Raw genomic sequence first — 10,199 nt, forward strand, 5'->3', positions numbered from 1 at the left:
AGACTTTTAATTTGTATTTATGAAGAGCTTTGGATATTTTTAGAAATATGTAGGTGTAGTGCGAAAATTTAGCAATCAATATTAGGATATTGACAACACAAGTTAGGCGTACATACATATGGCAGCCGCCGTGTTGTAGTGGGTAGGTGTACGCGTCACCACTCCGCAGAACCTGGGTTCAAGCACTGGTCAAAGCAACATCGTAAAAAAATATTCTTCTACCATTTTTTCAAATTATTGTTGCTTTTCCACAATAAGTTTTCATTAAAAAACGGCCTCAAGCTCAATAAAAATTGTTGAATATAGTTAAAAATTATCAAAAAAATAAAAATCCAAAAACGCGATTATTTCTGATCGAAAAAATTTAATTCCCCAATAATGATTGGAGATGATCGAAAAAACAAAATTAAATAGTAACTATAAAAATGATCGAAGAAATAAAAATCACAAACTAACGACTAAATTATCGGGGGGGGGGGAATGTGGTTTTAATACATATACATATATATGTAGGTCTATCATAGTCAGGTATTTTGCCATGAGGAGTGACCAATCAGTAATCACACGAGTTTCCTGCAGTCTTATCTTCTCAATGAAATTAAATAACTGATTCGGAGCAACATGAGTTTGTCGATCTGTAGACTCTTGAATCCACCACGACGTTGCTGACTCAAATATTTCCCCAGTTTTCAATGGAGGTTTCAATTTCCTAAGGTGAATGCCTAGTCTAAGCTCTCGCCCGCCTAGTGGTCAAGCGAGTCATTACCATAAACTCTCGAAGGCTCAGAGTAAAATATGTTTTTGATGGCTTCTAACATAATTTAGGGGCATTTAGGTTGTCGAACTAGTCTCTAAGTGAATGGAGGAGGGCTGACCAATACCTTGATTGCAGTTTGGCTATTACTACAGGCTGTAATAATAGATACAGACACGTAAATAAACTCTCTACCGTTTTTTCCTTTGAGTAGTTATACTGGCTTTAAGTTGAGTTTCGTGCTGCTTTTCGTGTAGACATGCAGTATTAATTCACAAGTTATACTCTCAATGTGCAAAGCATGTCCAGTGGAAAGTCTTACGTATAAGATTACAAAAATAAACAGAGTTGGAGGAGCGGCATCGAGACCACAGAGGCAATGATTATTTACCCTACTCACGTTTATGGAGATCAAGCAATAACTTTTGCCAACAGGTGCTACTTGGGACTCGGTAGGCATTTGAAAAGCAGAGCGCTCTGTCGATGAACTGAAATCACGTTCCTAAACTCTCTCATAACGCCCTTTCTTTCACGTTCTTTTATATAGCGCAAACGTGTGGACGATGTCGGACAAAGAAAAGAAAGCTTTGGGTGCCTTCGAGAGAACTATTTTACGCCAGATCCATGGCCTTGATCGCGTAGGCGCCAGGTACCGAAGATGATTAATTTAAGAACTGTGTGAGATTTTTAACGACATGGACATAGTTAAGCGCGTACAAATACAATGATTCCGCTGGCTTGGGCATATTGTACGCATAGAAGACGAAGCTCCAGTGAAAATTGTCTTCTACCTGGCACACATGGCTTGAACACGAGCAAGCAAGAATATCCACGAACACATTAGAAGGACCACTCACAAAAGAACCAGTCTGCATTCGCAATGAACACTAGGCGTAAATTCGCAAAGGATAGCGACAGTTGGCGAAGTTATCTTTTTTTTTGTCTCGCTCCAAACCGACAAACAGTTGTTGGACCAACTAAGAAGAAGAAGACTAAAACAAAACAGAACCTCTCCTAGCAAGTATCGACTGCGACGAGTTAGTAGTCAGTTTGAAATAGATTTAGCTTTGGTGGCTGGCCTTCGCAACATTATTAGAAATGCAGGTGCTGATGAATTAGCTGGGGAGGGAGGGTTGTTCCACACTGGCATCAATCGGTGGACGATACAAGACATTGTTTCTCCAAAAGTCGGCTAATAGGTGGCGCTGGCGTATAGGCAAATTCATGTGGCCCATATGCAATTCCTAAAAAACACACAATCTGAGAAGACGAGACCTGATGTTGGGAGACTAGCGCCAGATCCTACTGAGCATTGCCCGATTGGCAGCCACGCCTGAAGGCTGAGTATTGCCTACAATGAACGAAAACGAACAGAAAGCAGTAGTGCCACTTCCTTGCACATGCTCAGCTTTAATAAAGAGTAGAAAGAGCGAAGTAATAAAAAAATTCAAAATATTACACATTTTTAGTGCGTCCATCGAATAAGGCCTAAACGTTCCTACTAATTTTTCATCTAAAATGATATATGATAACCTGCCAAAAATAAAAACCACATCGTTGCAGCTCCGATAGCGATTTCAACAAACTTACATATGTACATACGCAAATTCAAAGGCAGTCAGAGTAAAACGCTTCTCACTCTGTATCCAAGCGGACACAGATATTTCTACTTCACTTTGTAAGCAAATTTGATTATATTTGGAACTGACCTCATGCAACGGCATTTACGCAAACAAGATAAGCACTAACGTCAGCTAAGTGGTTAAACGGAAAACACAATATTGACTGACGCAGCTACATATGGTTATGTGAAAAGAAAAGCGAACACATTTTGATTATGTAAAAATCCATGGTAATTTAAGATTCTTCTTTTTGGATTTCGTTTTTTTTTTCCTAGCAGATTTTGATATACAGTATGACACAATAGCAAAATGTGTTCAGTCAACTGACAAAACCTTTTTTCATAAACTTCAATGACAGACGACATTATTTCACGACCGTTGTCTCTTCAATCGTTTTTTTTTTTTTTTGCCAGCACTTAGTTGGCGCGCCATTTTCGTGTTTGATAAGCAACCAGCAACCAATTTCTAAACCCTTATCAAAATTACTGAACAAATCGATTTTTAACGTCACTCGCCATTAGTATATATTTACTGTAGTATGTACATATGTAAATATGTATCAGAAAAAAAGTTCGCCGTACACCCCTGAGTCTAAAATATTTTTGTAATGCAAGTTCGAAAATAAACATTTTTTATATGCTGAACGTAGATGCGCTATTTTACGTTTTTCATCATCTTCGGCATTTAGAGTCGGATATTAAGGTATGATATATCGATGTTCTTGTCTCGGATATACAATAAATTTGTTCCCAAATTGATGATTACAAATTTTCAGCGATAACGTAAAGATAGATAGACACACAATGGCTAGGGGTATCGCCTGTATGTATTCTTTCAGATACCTATACAGTGAAAGCTCACATAAGCGGACAGCGATGGTCACCTACTTTTTGTCCGCTTATGGGAATTTCGTAAAAAACAAAATTAAAACTCAATTATAAAAAATTGCAATTGTGGGTTTTTAAATTAAAATAATATTTATTTCTTAACAGAGAGGAACAGGATGAATTAAGAATAAATTCAAATTTATAGCGTTTTCTTTGCTACCGACAAATCTCATTGCCCCCTTCGCTCAATTAGCAAAAAGAGGGAAACGAAAAGCAACACTTTTTCTAGAAAATAAAATATCTTTGCATATAGACTATATTATTGTGTACAAATATAAATGTAGAAGCGCAAGAGTCAACATCTGAGTGAAAAAAAATAAAAAAAATTGTCCGCTTATTAGAGCTTATGGGAGATTTCTTTTCATAACTGGACATTTTTGAGTGTCCGCGTCCGTTTAAAGAAAAGTCCGTGTATGGGAGAGCATTTTGTACGAAAAAGAACCAAAAATTGTTTCTGCCCAAGAATGTATCCGCTTATAGGAGATGTCCGCTAATGTTCCTAGAGCATCTAAAAGCATTTTGAATCAAAAAGAAAATTAAAAAAAAAAAATGTCGCTCACATCTTTTTGGCAGTCCTATACTAATTCGCCACTAACACAATAAGAAAAATTGCGAAAATCTTAAAAGATTAATTTCTGTTTAGTTCTAACTTCCAAAAATATTCCTGCAAAGAAACTTATTTATTCATCTACATAAAAATTAACGGAAATTAGTGTTTATTTGTACTTCTACTTTCATTACCGATTCATAGCTATGTATTTCGTGAGTTCTGTTTATTTTTTGTATCCTGTTCCGTTGCTCCCATTTACTTATTTATGTATTTCACTTTTTTTTATTTATTGCTGTTTCTGTGCTTTCAAGTGCTGAGTTGCAAAAATTATTTCCTCGCACATCAACTCGAATCTTCGTTGCCCGCAGGAGGCCTCATTTTCCCTCTACATACGTATGTATGTACGTAAATGTGGCGTCAGCAGTTACGAGTATATATGTAAGTATATCTCCAACCCAGCTTTTACTTTGACGTCGCAATTTGGGGAATTTGCTGCTGTCACTGTCGCATTAAGCGCATATACTACGTATCTTAGCCACAATAGTTGTTGTTGTTGCTTTTGTGCTAATTTGTTTGCTCTGTCAACGTTCATTGCTGTTATTTTGACATTTTTGTATTTTGATGTGCGACAACTTGTCGTTCCATTTTCCCAAATTTAACCAGTTAACCGTTATTGCCGGCACTGAGATACATATGTTATTAGGGTGGTCCAAAAATTCATGTGAAAAAGTAAAGTCGGAATTTTTATGCTGCTCCCGCCCCCTAGGATTGTTCTATATAGAAAACAAATATATATCCCAATTTTTTTATTCAAAAAATATTTAGAGGTCGCTCAAAGGGCATAATATTTTCCAAGTATTTTATATGGGAAAAAACAACTTTTCGTAGAAATGTTATAAATTCTTAAAAATCAATATTTTTCGATCAGAAAACTCTGCTTCTCTGCAGGAGATTCCCTATAATAATACCCAACTAGTTTTTTTACAGTTTTTTCATAGTAACTATAACTTATCGGTCGGCCAAAAACCCAAAAGAACTCTGAAATTATTATTAGAAGTCTTCTAAAGAGAACCAGAGTTTTCTGGTAGAAAAATATTCATTTTAAAGTAATCTATATAGTTTCTACGAAAAGTTTTTTCCCCATATAAAATACGTGGAAAACTTTTAGTTGAGCGAGCCATAAATATTTTTTGATTTCAAAATAAAAAATAGGTGTATATTTTTTTCGATATAGAACAATCCTAGGGGGTGAGAGCATTACAATTCCGACTTTCCTTTTTTCGGACCACCCTAATGTATATACCTTGAAAACAAAATTATCAATTGGTAAAAAGCAACTTACTTGTAGTTGGCTTTTTTGCGAGATTTCTATTAAATATGTAACTTGTAGTTAAGTACACAAAGCTTACTTTAAACTACTAGTTTAAAAGTCCGGAAAAATCGGTTTTCACTTTTTCATCGACATATAGCTCGCTCTTTCCAATGCAATAAACCGCAGCTTTCTAGCTGCATTAGTTTTTTCACAATTTCACTTCAAAGTTAGGTACTTTCACAAAAAAAAAGTACAAAAAAAATCAAATCTGACAAACTATTCCGAAATTAATCAAATTCGCGTGAAACTCGTTACTCGGGGGTTTTCGGGATCGCTGATTACGAACCCGACGTTAGCTTTTCAAAATTCGGTGATAATGAAATTTTTGAGTTTTACATGAATCCGTACAAATTTTTAATTTTTTCCGCCATATTGGATCCGCCATTTTGAATTTTTAAAAACGAACATCGGATTCGTAATCAACGACACCAAAAACCCCCGAGTAACGAGTTTCAAGCGATTCCGATCAATTTTTAAAAAAGTCATCCGCCATATTGGATCCGCCATTTTGAATTTTGGAAAACTAACATCTGATTCCTAATCGGCGACCCCAAAAATCCCCAAGTAAAGAGTTTCAATCCATTAAAACGTTCAGAAGCATCAAAATCAACTTGGTAAAATTCAAAGTCGTTTTTCTCAAAATATTTTTTTCTGAGCGTAGGTCCCTTTTAACTTTACGTTTCACAAATAAATAAAAATATTAAAAATAATACATATATTAAAAATAAACAACAACCACGCTGTCGAGTTTAAATAGCGGCAAATCAGCTGCACTTGATAGTAGTTGGTTGAATAAGGAAAATGAATTAGCAACAAGAGTTTACGGGATGTACATAGCTCAGTGGTTAACGCTTCTGACTTTGAACATCGAATTCGCAGGTTCGATCCCTGCTGAAGTCTAAAAAAAAGAAGTCTGATGAGGAGATGTGGTGATCTCCGAAATAGTGCTATAACTTCTACCGCTTAGACTTTGTTGCTTTTTCAATTTTTCCTAATAAACAATCGTGGTACAAAGCTCAATAAAAATATTAAAAAAATAAAAATGTTAACAAGCCACAATAACATTGATAAAAATAATATTGTTTTCCTTATTGAAATTTTATGTTCAAAAGTAGTTAGTTACAAGTTAGTGGACATCTAAAGCAAAGCAGAGGTAACCACCCTTGACTATTTCACGGCCATCGCCATAGAAATGTAGTTAGCTTTCCTCAAAGAAAATATATACAGATATACATATAGTGACCTTTCGTTCCTTCCTAATCAAATTCAAGTTAACTCATAGTTAGATACATTTCCAGCAGGGTATGCACATTAGGGTGGCCCAAAAACAGTAAAGTCGGAATTGTAATGCTCTCACCCCCTATTATTGTTCTATATCGAAAAAGTATACCCCTATTTTTTTTAAATCAAAAAATATTTAGAGGTCGCTCAAAGCGTTGGAAGTTTTCTATGTATTTTTTATGGGGGGAAAACAGCTTTTTGTAGAAATGGTAAAGAATTCTTGAAAGTCAATATTTTAACAGAGTTTAAACAGAGTTTTCTGGTAGAAAAATATTGATTTTTTAATTCTATACCATTTCTACGAAAAGTTGTTTTTTCCCCATGTAAAATACATGGAAAACTTTGGGTGCTTTGAGCGACCTCTAAATATTTTTTGATTTCAAAATAAAAAATTAGGGTATATTTTTTCGGTATAGAACAATCCTAGGGGGTGAGAGCATACAATTTCCGACTTTACTTTTTCACATGCAATTTTGGACTACCCTAATGTACATACAAATGGATATGTGCAAAGAAAACAAAAACAAGTTCCCAATTTTTACTGTTGTTCTCAACTAAATTTAAATTGTCTGAGTTGACTTTGCTCTTTACGCTCATTGTCAGCTAGAGGGGAGAGATTCGGTTAAAAACTTTTTTTGTTACATATTCTTCTACTGTAAAGAGCGAAATACACCACACAAGCGGTTTGACAAACCAAGCGAAATTTCCCTTTGCTTCAAGCCATTTGTGCTGTGTATGGGGGTGTTTGAAGGTTTGACGGCGGTTTGTCAAACCTTCAAACACCCCCATACACAGCACAAATGGCTTGAAGCAAAGGGAAATTTCGCTTGGTTTGTCAAACCGCTTGTGTGGTGTATTTCGCTCTTAAGCGTCCCTCAAAACACCAAATCCCGTTCACCTATACATTTTGGTGGCGTACGCTAGTGAAGATAAAAATTTCCTTATTATATTTCCAGCCATTTCTGATAATCAAATAAACTTTTCAAACACAACTAATAGCGGTCACATCTTTACGGTTTCAGTCTAAGATTTAAGCATTATATTATTTCGTCAGCCACAGACTATTAGACGCAGTTTAGTCGCTGTAATTTCAGCTATAGAGCAAAACCAATATGTAAATGATTCTGGTATTTTTTAAGGCGTTAATTAGGGAAAAATAACTCCAACTGATCTTAAAAGATCCTGAAATTATCAAGGTTTTTTCACAATATAAATTTTTGAACTTTGAAAAAAAATGTTGAAAATTTTAAATAAATATATGTATGTAAAACCATTTCTATTAAATTTAAAGTTGTTTTTAATTTAGAGTTTGCAAAAAAACTCCAAGTTCAAAAATTGATATCTTTAAAAAACACTTTCTTACAAATTTCACGCGACTTTAAGATCAGTTAGATCTATTGTATAAAAAATTAAGCCAAAAATTTACAAGCCTTGTTCTAGGTTTTTTTTTTAATTTCAAAATTCTGTATTTTGTCGAATTTTTACCTATAGAAAAATCTGTTTTAATTTTTTCTTTTGAAAAAGCTTCGTTATATGATAAAAGAAAAGCTCTGACCAAAATTCATCCAAATCAAAAAAAATTTCGACTCGAACCATTGCTCGATTTGACATCGATTTGCCCATACGCATTTTCAAAATAAGATCTTCAAAAATATCTCGACTCCAGCGCAATCAACCAACTATCAAATTTACATAAAATCTGACAGCAAATAAATTCAATTCAATTTACTCGATTCGTGCACTACCCATCAGCAAGACCTATAGAAGAAAGGTTATCTGGTGATTACCTATGCATAAGAGCTGGCACTTATTATGGTTGAAGGTAAACTTCTAGACGCCCTTTTTGAACTGACACAAGGTTACCTAATCCTGGTGACTAAATGGGCGACTAACAGTAAGTTACACTCAAGTCTAACCAAACAAAAAAGGTGCGGAATCCCTAGGTTAATTTTTTTATCGTCTTTAGTCTAATCTCAGATAGGAAGTTGCCGTAGAAACTTACAATTGACAACAGAGGAAGGCATTAGTGGTACGTTGCGAGCCACTCCCACTTTAGACGACATGCTGAATATGATGTCTGTTAATATGTACTGTAGCCAGAACGGCATTGCACGGGCGAAGGTAAGACCCAGAGGAACTGTATACTTCATAAGTGTAGCGTCTGGGCAATCAAAAACTCTCGAAGGTTTAATTACGTCCCTGATTACTCGGGTCAATGCATCGCTTAGATGGGTTGAGGTAGCTTTTTTGCTAGTGAACTTATTCACAGAAGAAGATTGAAGATTTGTGAAGGAGAATAGGTTTTTGCTAAAAAAAAAGGCAGTAGAGAAGCTACTGAAGAGTTGTAGTCTGATAGCAAAGCGGCGATTAGAGCCCTAGGTTGATGGTGTGCTCAGTATTGGTTAGGGTTAATGGCTGAGGAGTTGGCGCAAGAGCCTACTCTGCTGCTAATAGCTGGAAGCGCTAGTAGCGAATGTTGTGGGGAACCTGCGACATTTGAAATTACAAGATACTTCTGTCCTGGATTCGAACGGTGGCGGATAGGGTATCTCGTTGTACTCATAAGCCGAATCTCTTTCCTTTTGTGTGGACACCGATAGGTCGGCATACGATCGCAATTTACGGTGAATTTAAAAATCTCATCTAATAAATACATGCAGTGACTCAAACAAGTGATTACGTGTTGATTTTTGATTAATATTCGTAATGTTTTCAAGTAAAATTTTTTTGGTGGTTTTCTGTAAAAATGCCGTCCAAGCTGTAACCAAAACCATACAAATTACAGTTTCTAACTTTAACTAAAATTTAGGAAAATTTAACAAATATTCATCAAAATTTCAACTTTTTGATCTGAATCTTTAGAACATTTCTGGGGCTGTAGTTTTATAGCCCATACAATTTTAATCTAGTGAAGTTAATCGGCTAAAAACTCGCGTTAATTTTAAATATATTTTTTTTTTTTGAGACCGCTTTTTCCGTTTTTTTTTTTTTTTTTAAGTGAAATTTACAAAGCTTGGCGCCGGTTTTTTGAAGTTTTGTTGCGAACTGTCTCGCGCATATTATTTCATACAAAATTTATGTTTATATGGAAAAAAGTGCAAAAATCCGTCGCAAAAAAATGCTCAAAATTCAACGGAATTTTTAATCGTTTGAAACTTGCACTTCAGTAGAGTAAAATTCTATGAGCTATAAAACTGCATACCCAAAAATAAAGATTCAGATTTAAAGTTGAAATTTTGATGAAGGGGTGTTGAATTTTCTGGAACTTTTTATAAAGTTTAAAACTGTGATTTATATGGTTTTGGTTAAAGCTTGGAAAACATTTTTATATAAAAATAACAAAAAAAATAGTTCGAAAAACATTAAAAAAAATAACACGTGGTTATTGGTTTGTGTCACTGTACAATGTACCTTACGTCGTAGTGAATACTATTATATCGAAAATTTTTATAAGCATATATTTATTGGCATTTAATCGATCAAACAGATGACCTTTACAATATCCACAGTATTTTCCCCTGGGAATGAACACCACAAATTTACATACCGATAAATAAATTCATAGTTGCTGTTGTTGTTATAACAGCATAAAAATTCCTAAAAAAGTTGTTAAGGAATCAGTTAGATTGGCATTCCTTGCGCAGATTTAAATAGTTCTGCCTCATTCCGGTTACGACACCCAGGCTGTCATTGATTAACGTAGCGATAGCTAAGACTATGTTAAAACAGGCAC

This window comes from Rhagoletis zephyria, unplaced genomic scaffold, assembly GCF_001687245.7.
Source record: "Rhagoletis zephyria isolate East Lansing unplaced genomic scaffold, Rhagoletis_zephyria_1.1 Rzeph_scaffold_00261, whole genome shotgun sequence".
Classification (NCBI taxonomy): Eukaryota; Metazoa; Arthropoda; class Insecta; order Diptera; family Tephritidae; genus Rhagoletis; species Rhagoletis zephyria.